The following is a 9,942-nucleotide window of genomic DNA, read 5'->3' as shown; positions in this document are numbered from 1 at the left end:
GCTCAGAAAGGAGAAAAATCTTGCCTGAGGTCACAGAGCTGGTAACTGGCACAGCCAGAATTTCAACCCTCAGCTACCTTATAACCCAGCCCAAGTTTGTTCCAGCACGTTCTTTGTGCTTGGGGTGGGGGTGGGGGGCAGGGGGGAAGGGGAGTGTTTCGCTGTTAGAGAAAGACCACCCTCCCCCCAGGCCCCAGGGCTTGGGAGAGGCCTCAGGAGCTTAAGAAGGTGCCTGTCAACCGGGCTGCCTTCCCGCTCTAGAATGAGGAAGCCAGTGCCTCTGGGCCCAGCTGCCACCCACACAGGACTATTTTTTACCCTCCACCTCAGTGACAAGCCTGCATCTCCCAGCTCTGGAAAGGCCATCTGGGCAGTCTGGCTGCCCCAGGAAGAACCTCCACCCAGAGGCCGCCGTTGTCCCCGCAGCTGTTTCTAGATGAACCTTTAGCTGTCCACCATGCCTTGGCCATCCGGGGTTGGTAAGACGATTCCACCCCTGGATTCAGAGATTAATAAAACCTCCCCAATTAGTATCAGTTGCCGGATGGACCTATCTGAACCGAAATGTTTACATCTGAAGGTATTTTAAATTGTTCACCTTTCTAAAAAGGTTAATAAAGTGTTCTATGCATGAACCATTTTAATGAAGAGGTAAGAATGATTCTCTTTGCGTATTCAACTGTACACACACACACACACACACACACACAAAATGTCAACAGATGATCATTGTACAACAGTGCACTTCAGGGACGCCCAAAAGCCCTTGAAAGGAATTTATTTTCGGAAGTGGTTTCAAACAGCTGCCCTGAGGTTCCTGTTTATGCTCTTCATTTGTTTGGCAAACTCTTCCTGGAGCAGGCAAAGGTTGCCTTCTGCCCAGGTCCTGTCCAAATGATCTCACGTTTTACATTGGCAGAGGGGAAGTTAATGATTTCCTGCATCTGGTACAGAATTTAAATAAACACGGATCGCCCCGTTCAGCTTTTGCCCCTCCTCGAGAGACTTCAAGGTTGGCCCCTGCTCTGTTCACCCACACGAGGTGGAGAGCAGAGGAGCGCCACTCTTCACACCAGGGTGGCTTTGCCCAAAGCATCGGGAGAAATGCCTCGGGGGTGTCTGTGCCATAGCAGGAAGGGGGCAGTACCTGCGTAAGTACTGTGCAGTGGAGAACTTGTGAGCCGGTATCACAGGTATCAGGGACTTCACACGTCACCTCCTACCACCTGTCTGATTTGTGTTTCAGAGAATACCTGGATTTTGGAGATCTGGAATCTATTTCTGCCTCTGCCCCTAATTGGCTGTGTGCCCTTTGACAAGTCACCCATCCTCTCTGGGCCTTGATTGGCTCATCTATAAATCGAGGGAGCTGAAACAGATCATCTTCAATAAAACTTTATTTATAAAAACAGGGAGTGGGCCATTTGGATCATGGTTTGCCTTCCTCCACCCTCTGTTTCCTGGAAGGTGGGGGAGGGGACGTGCAGAGAGCATGGAGCCCAAGATCTGTGCCTGGTCTGCACCTAAACCACTACTTGGGCCTCCCTTACCCCATATATAAGATGAGAAGCATGGTTAATATCTTCATTCCCCAAACTGTGCTTTCTGGATCAGTAGTTCCGTGAGGTCTGTACAGAAGTGGCACTGACCTTAACAGATTTCTCAACTACAGGACTTCTCAGGGCCTTTAGTATGTTGATGATGTGCATTGTGAATTTCCTGGGGGGGGGCGGGGTTGCAGGATGCGGTGTGTAACAATGGGATTCTTTTTCCCTACCCACCTACTAATATTTTTTGCCACTGTGTACCACTCAGCACAGTTAGGGAAATGCCCTGTAACCTCCCTAAAGCCTCTGTTTCCTTCCCTGCGGAACAGGGGTGATAATGGTTTCTGCCTCCTAGAATTGTTGGGAAGGGTAAATGAGGTAATGCCTGGAAACAGGCCTGGCACAGGACCTGGCACAGAGTAAGTGTTCAATAAATGCTGGCAGTGATTATTTATAATGAGGTTCTTCCTTTCCAGCTCTGACATTCTGCACTTCCAACGGCAGGCAGCGTGTAATTAGACCCCAAAGCATCTGGCTTCTCGAGCCGAAAGAACAAGGCTGGAGGAAGGAAAAAGGAAGAGAAATATCCTTCTGGGTTGCCCATTTGGCACCAGCCTCACTGCCAGTCGTCACAACAGGGGAATGTAGCAAAATGCCAACCCCTAATGACAAGGCTCAGGGGAGCTGGTGATTCCCTGTTTAGCTCAGACGCTGTGGGGAGTATCGGAAACTGCGGAGAGGAAAGGGCTAGGACCAGTGCTGCTTTGGGGTCAAGCGGAAGAACCCCACAGCATCCCAAGTGGGTCAGCCTCCCTTTCTCACTGTCCGGGCATAGTGATCTTGGCCATTTACAGGTCTGTGTGATGTGCTGGGGGAACAGTGACAGGAGTGCTGAGTCAGAAAAGGTAAACAGGAAAATGCAGACAAGGGCAGGAAGAGCAATCCACGGAGGAAGCAGCATCTGCTGTGGCTCTGAAGCCTGGGGAAGCATAGGGCTGTAGTCACAGGGACCCAGGGGTGGGGCGGCAGTGCGGAGGAGTGTCAAAAGAGAAGGCTGAAGAGTGGGCGGGGAAGTCAGCGGAGAAGCATTTACGTTCCCTTGGATTAAAAAGGAAAACAAACTCTTCTCTGTATTTTTTAAAAATTTGACAATGAACATGTATAGCTCTTATAAGAAGAAAAATAATGTTTTTGAGAAAGGAAAATGATCACCCTTGCAACCATGTAGAGATCACTCTGGATGCTACTGCAATTGACCAGACAAAAGGTAATGATGAGCAATTCCACTCGCAGGTGTATATTCCCAAAGAATTGGAAATGTACAAATACACATACGTGCGTGTTCACAGCAGCACTATTCATAATAGCTGAAAGGTGGAAACGGCCAAATGTCCATCCACAGATGAATGGACAAACAACACGTGGTATAGCCATTCAAATGGGATATTATTCATAAAAAGGAACGAAGGACTGATACACGCTACAACGTGGATGAACCTCAAAAACTTTAGGCTAAGTACAAGCAGCTGGACACAAAAGGTCACATACTGTATGATTTCATTTATATAAAATATCCAGAATAGGTAAATCCATAGAAACAAAAATGCAGATTAGTGGTTGCCCAGAGCTGGGGGAGAAGGAATGAGGAGCAACAGCTTAAACGGTGTGAGAGAAAGTCCCAGCAGTCAGAACGCTGAAATCTCCCAGAGTTTGGTAATAAGCCCTCTTTATAGCTTAAACTACCTCGAGCTGACTTTCACTTATACAAAAGAGTCGTATCTAATTCACCTGATACCATTCCATAAGCGTCTTTGCCAAAGTTCTTAAATCAAGAACAAAGTCACCAGGGACTTCCCTGGTGGTCCAGTGGCTAAGACTCCGCGCTACCAACGCAGGGAGCCTGGGTTCCATCCCTGGTCAGGGAACTAGATCCACATGCTGGCAACTAAGAGTTTGCATGCCGCAACAAAGATCCCATATGTGGCAATGAAGATCCTGCGTGCTGCAACTAAGACCCGGTGCAGCCAAATAAATAAATAAATATATATATATGAAAAAAAGAATAAAATCACCTCGGGTGGGGGGAGGGGAAATTGGATAAAGGTGGTGAAAAGGTGCAAACTTCCAGTTATAAGATAAAAAAGTACTAAGGATGTAATGTACAACATGATAAATATAATTAACGCTGCTGTATGTTATATGTGAAAGTTGTTAAGAGGGTAAAGTCTAAGGGTTCTCATCACAAGGACAAATATTTTTTTTCTTTTATTTTGTATCTATATGAGATAATGGATGTTCACTAAACTTACTGTGGTCATCATTTCATGATGTATGTAAGTCAAATCTTTATGCTGTACACCTTAAACTTATGCAGTGCTGTATGTCAATTATATCTCAATAAGGCTGGAAGAAAAAAAAAGAATAAAATGATCATACTATCGATGTTCCTGAAAGCCATAATGAACATGTGCAATGGGAGAAACTTGAAGAACCTTCTACAAGGTTTATAATGATGAAAAAATGGAAACAAACTAAATGTCCAAGAAAAGGGTGTTGGTCAAATTACAGTGCATCCCTTCAGCAAAAAGAATGCAAGGCCACCATGGGAAAATGATGCCGTGGCACAGGGGCCCTCCAGCTTGGCCACACATTGGAACCACCTGGGGAGTCTTAAAAGTCCCATAGACCAACCCCATCCCAGGCCCATTAAATCGGCCTGGGGGTGGAACCCAGACATGAATATTTGTTAAGCTTTCCTGGGGGGTTCTAATGAGAGCCACTGGTGGAGAAGAATATTCAAGGACATAGAAATATGGCCACTATATGCAGTCATTCCTTGATATCCAAAGGGAATTGGTTCCAGGACCTGCCTTGGATACCAAAATCCCCAGATGCTGAAGTCCCAGAGTTGGTCCTCCGTATCTGCGAATATGGAACCTGCCTTGTATTGAAAAAAATCTGCTATAAGGGGACCCGCGCAGTTGAAACCTGTGTGGTTCAAGGTCAACTATATTGTTAAGTGAAAAGAAGCTAATTATCTAACAGAGTATACCCTATGACTCCTTTTTGGTAAATTTCTACCTGCGCTTGCACACACACACACACACACACACACACACACGCACATACACACAGACTCACATAGATGAACAATAGGTGTGAAACTTTGATGTGCTCATCTCTGTAGGATGGGGCTATGAGAGACTTCGATATTTTTCTTTTGATTATCTGTATTTCCTATATGTTCTAAAGTAAACATTATGTCTTGTAATAAGTACAAAAAAGGATAAAGTCATCATCTTAAAAAGTCATATACTTTTCATTTCAGGAAAAAAGACAGAAATGAGCATCTAATCAAACAAGGTGTCGGCAGGTCATTTGCGAACACAGAACATCCCTAGGGGTGCTGCCACTGCAGCCCAACCGAGAGGCAGGTCCCAGCCTCCTGGTGACACCTGGGTTCTGTGAGTTAGGCAGGTGCTCCTGCCCGTAGCCTCAGGCTCCTCCAGGGTTAAATGGGATGAGTTTGCCCACCTCACAAGATTAAAGGCGTGAATGTGCAGCATCTGGCACAAAGTAGGTGCTGGATGCAGGTTGCTTCTTTCTCCATAAGTAAATCTCAGAGTCAGAGCCTGCAGCCAGTCAGCTCCTTGCTTGTCTTGCTGAAGGAGAAGGATTGGTTTTGCCCAAGTTCATCCACAGCTGCTGGTCTCCAGTGCTGTTGCAGCTGTGCTAGCCAGTGGCCACCTCTCGTTGGCTTTGGCTGGGAATCTCTGCTGCCCGTGGAATTTTCCTGGGCTCCCTAGAAAGACCCCAGCTTCTCATCAGCACAACCTGTTGACCCTCTTATCCACATAGTCTGTATCCACCATCCCCAGATTGGGTCCCATCTGCATAAAGAAAGAAGGGCTTTCAGTCTTCCTGGGGTTGCTCACCTTTAATAAAAATGACAATTGTAGCTGCCATATATGGACCCTACATGTGCCTGGGCTTAACACCCTCTATCTCTCAGCCTTAACTCTGCCGGGCATGGGATGATACTATTCCCATTTCACATGTGAGGCTCAGAGAGGTGAAGGGACTCAGTCATGGTCACACAGCTGAAAACTGGCAGGCCTGTCTGGCCCCCAGGTTTCTCCACTGTACCACACTGCCTTCTAGCTGTCTCTGTTCCTTTTTCTATCTCATTGGATTCTCATGTGCAGCCAAGTTACATAACTGTTTTTACAAAAGCAGCGATTCTCAACATTGACTATGGAATTGCCTAGAAAGATTTTTAAATGCTGGTGGTAGGGGTGGGCATTGGAGGGTGTGGGGTGGGAAGGGTGGAGGTGGGAGGAGGGCGTGTGGGTGGGTAGTCACCAGAAGGGGACACTCAGGGCCTTCTGCGGTTGTGGTAATGTTCTACTTCTTGATCTGGGTGCTGGGTACTTGGGTTGTTCATTTTTTTGTGAAAATCATTGAGCTGTACACTTATGATTTGTGTACTTTTCTACATACATGTTATTCTATGGTAGAATTGTTTTAATTATTTTTTTAAGTAAAGAAAAAAAGGCAGTTGTCCTCAGCCACGTCACTGCCTCCTGGGAAAAGGCAGTCTGTGGCCCTGGATTCATCATCTTGAGGATGCTTTTCACGGCATCAGGCAGTTGTTGGCCTTTGAGTCTGTGCCTGTCCTTGACAATGAGCAGACACTTCTTCCAGGGCTGATGCTACGCTTAGCTGTAAAAGGCCCACTGCTGCTGCTGTGGTACTCAGGGACAGTCAGGCCCCGTGGCTGGGCTCCACACCTCCTCCCTCCCCACAACTGTACTCATATAACCTCACTCTGCCCAAGCCCTGGGACCTAGGGCAGCAGGGATGGAAACAGCTACAGCCCGGCACCTGGGCCTAAGCTGTGAGTCCCCTGCTGACTTCTGCCTTGTATCATAATTTGAGTCACTGGATACATGTTCTCTGATCTTCACTTACTGACCCTCTGATTTTTAGCTGGGCCCATGAATGTGTGAAATGAAGACTGTATTTCCCATTGTCATTTGTGGCTAGGTCTAGTTATGTGACTCAGTTTTGGCCAATAGAATCTAAGTGAAGTAGTCTGCACAATTCTAGGAAATGCCCTAAAAAAGGAGACTGCTCTTCTCTTTCCCCTACTCTTTCTTGATACCTGGAATATGGCTAGGAAAGGCTAAGTCCCAGCAGCCTTTTTGGTCCAAGGAGCAAAGTTATGATTGAAGATAGGAGAACAAGAAGACAGGGGAGCCTGGGTCCTCTCCCTCTTTCATCTCCTTGGTACCATGGAGCACCCTGTTGGTGGTAGACTGACTCCCTTGGGGTGTCTTAACATGAGAAGGAAATGAGCTTCTACCCTGTTTGAGCCAGTGATAGTTGGGGTTTTCCATTCCTCTCAACTCAGCTTAATCCTAACTAATACTCATGGCTTCTGATTTGACCCTTGGCTTGAGTTCCTGCCTTGGTCACCTGCCCAGCATGAGGCTGAGGGTCCTGCCTTGCTCCTCCTGCGCACTGGAGTTCTGTCCCTGCCCCATCTCAGTGCCACCTACTGGTGCTCCCATCCATGCTCTCTGCAGGATTGTGTGTTGCTGCGTTTGCCTCTTGCCAGGGTGGAGTATAGTCTGCCACTCCAGTTGCTTTCTTAGAGTGAACCCTGCTGCTTCCCTCTTCTCTCTCATCCTCTTACCGTGGCTCCTGCCCTGTGCCTGACAGGCTGGCAGCTCTCTGGACATCTACAGCAGGACCGATGCCTGCAGGGCCTTCCCCAATGGGCAGGTCCACGAGCAGCCAGTTCTGGAGATGTAAAAACAATGGTACCTTCATTCATGTACTCGTTCAACTGATATTTATCAAGTGTCAATCTTGGGCACTGGGGACACAACAGTAGGACAAGGTCGAGAGATGGTGCACTGGGTACAAACACAGGCTGTAGAGCAAGAACGGCAGACACAGGCGTCAAAGACCCTGGAACTGATCACAGGAATTTTTAGGGGTTTCCTTTAAGGTTATGCCCATGACCTTGGTTACGTGTGCAAGTCTGCATAAGTCACTACACCTCTCCAGCCTTCAGCTTCCTCACCTTCCCCATCTGAACATGACAAGGCTGAACTGGATGATGTTTAAGATTCTGTGCAGATCTGTCCTCCTACGAAGGGAGAAAAAGGCCTAGGAGTCCTTAAGCCCAGGTTTGCCACCCGTGGGCTGCTGCCTGATTTAGGGCCTTAAGACAACTCCTATTTAATTATTTATTATAATTCTGTGGGTTGATGGGGGCTCAGCTGGACAGTTCTCCTGGTGACAGTTCCCTTTACCCCTCTGACCTCTGTGCTCATATAGAAATGGGGTACACTTGTACCGACCCAGAATTCTCACAGAATTCATGAGATAATAGCCCGGGTAACCGATAGTAGAAGAGGAGAAGTTTCTCTTTATTGAAATAAACCAGTTACTAAATGAAGAAGGAATTATAGAATTAGAATGTCACCATGTTTAACTCCCAGAGAATTAATGGGTCCAGGCATTGGACATCAACAGCTGCTAATGTCACAAAAAGGAAGCCAACTAGACATTATGTCCCTTTGATGGAAGAACACAACACCTGCTTTGATCTTAATCTGATCTAACCTCTAGACTCAACTGTCAATTTACAGGAATTATAGAAGACAGAGCAATATGTTAAACTACATCATGGGCTTGTAATCATCAAAACACAGACTGTGGACAATCTACAAGGTATATGCTCTGCCTTCTTCAATAATAAATTACAAAGAAAAAGAGAAAGAGGGGAGAGAAACCTATGGATTAAAAGAGATTTAGGAGACATCAAACAATCACAACTGAGCGCATCTTATTTGGATCTTGATTTAATCCAATAGTTAAAAAAAATGCTTTTTGGCATAGAACAATTAGAAATTTGAACACTGACTGAATATGTAATGATATTAAAGAATTATTATTTTCAGAAAGACACAAGATAATGAGTAAATAGTAATAGACAAAGTACAAAGTGTCCAGAGGCAAGGACCTATCATTAACTAAGTCTGGGGCGTATGGGAGAAAGAGACTGTGCTGGGAGTCCTACTCCCAACTTAGCCATTAGCTCACCCTGCGTGTAGCCTTGGTCGAGTCTTTTCCCCTCCCCAGTCCTCAGTTTTCCCATCTATGAAATGAAGCAAGTGGATCCAATGGGTCTGTGAGGACTTGTTTATCTCTGGCCTCCTTTTGCTTTGTCCTCACCTGTGCAGCCCTGGAGCCTTTACTTGGTGCCTGTATCACCCCTACCATGTGTCCATAAGAGCATAAAAGCAGCAGGATGGGCAGAAGCCCATAGCTCATGGGCCCTGCAGAACAGAAGAGGCCACCTCCCTGAGGCACCTTGCCTGGAGGATCAAGCTGCATGATCCCAGGTGGACCGGTCCAAGCCCAAGGGAAAAGATGTACAGGAAAGAAACCTCTGGAGAGGGACTTCACTGGTGGTGTAGTGGTTAAGAATCCGCCTGCCAATGCAGGGGACACGGGTTCGAGCCCTGGTCCGGGAAGATCCCACATGCCGCGGAGCAACTAAGCCCGTGCGCCACAACTACTGAGCCTGTGCTCTAGAGCCCGTAGGCCACAACAAGAGAGGCCACCACAATGAGAAGCCCACGCACTGCAATGAAGAGTAGCCCCCGCTCGCCACAACTAGAGAAAGCCTGCACACAGCAGCAAAGACCCAACGCAGCCAAAAATAAATTAAAAAAAAAAATTAAAAAAGAAACCGCTGGAATACTTCATCACCCACAAACCACACACATGAGTTATCTGCTCACTGGGATGGTTTGGCTTTTCCTGACGACTGGGGCCTTTTGGTGTAGCTCCCTGGACCTACATCCTGGTCTGGTCACCTGCTCGGGACTCCAGCTGAGGTAGGGTCCCGCTGCCTTTGACACACATCTGTGGGCAGAAATGTCATGGGACCATTCCGTATCACCTGCCCCTCGATTCCTTGTTGCTGGCCTCTGCCCACCTGCCCTTCCAATAGCATCACTAAGAAAGTATCAACCTTAGCACAGAACCTCACACATTGAAAATGTTCAGTAAATAGAGAGGACTTCCCTCCTGGACCATCACAGAGGCTTAAAATTCTCTTGAATCATCAGGAGCTTTATCTCCAGAAGTTTGAAATAAAATACCCACCACCTGCTACCAACACCAACCAATTTAACACAGGAACTAAATAATACCCCAGCCCCAAAGAGTAAGAAAGACAATTCCATGAAAGTGAGCAGTACAGAGTAGCAGCTAAACCCACCATGTTGGTGTCAAACCTGAATTCAAATCCTTGCTCTGCCACCTGCAAGCTCTGTGATTATGGGTGAGTTAACTTCTCTGCAGCTAATTTCAC

The sequence above is a fragment of the Balaenoptera acutorostrata genome, chromosome 20 (genome assembly GCF_949987535.1).
Source record: "Balaenoptera acutorostrata chromosome 20, mBalAcu1.1, whole genome shotgun sequence".
Lineage (NCBI taxonomy): Eukaryota > Metazoa > Chordata > Mammalia > Artiodactyla > Balaenopteridae > Balaenoptera > Balaenoptera acutorostrata.
This window is presented reverse-complemented; position numbering follows the sequence as displayed.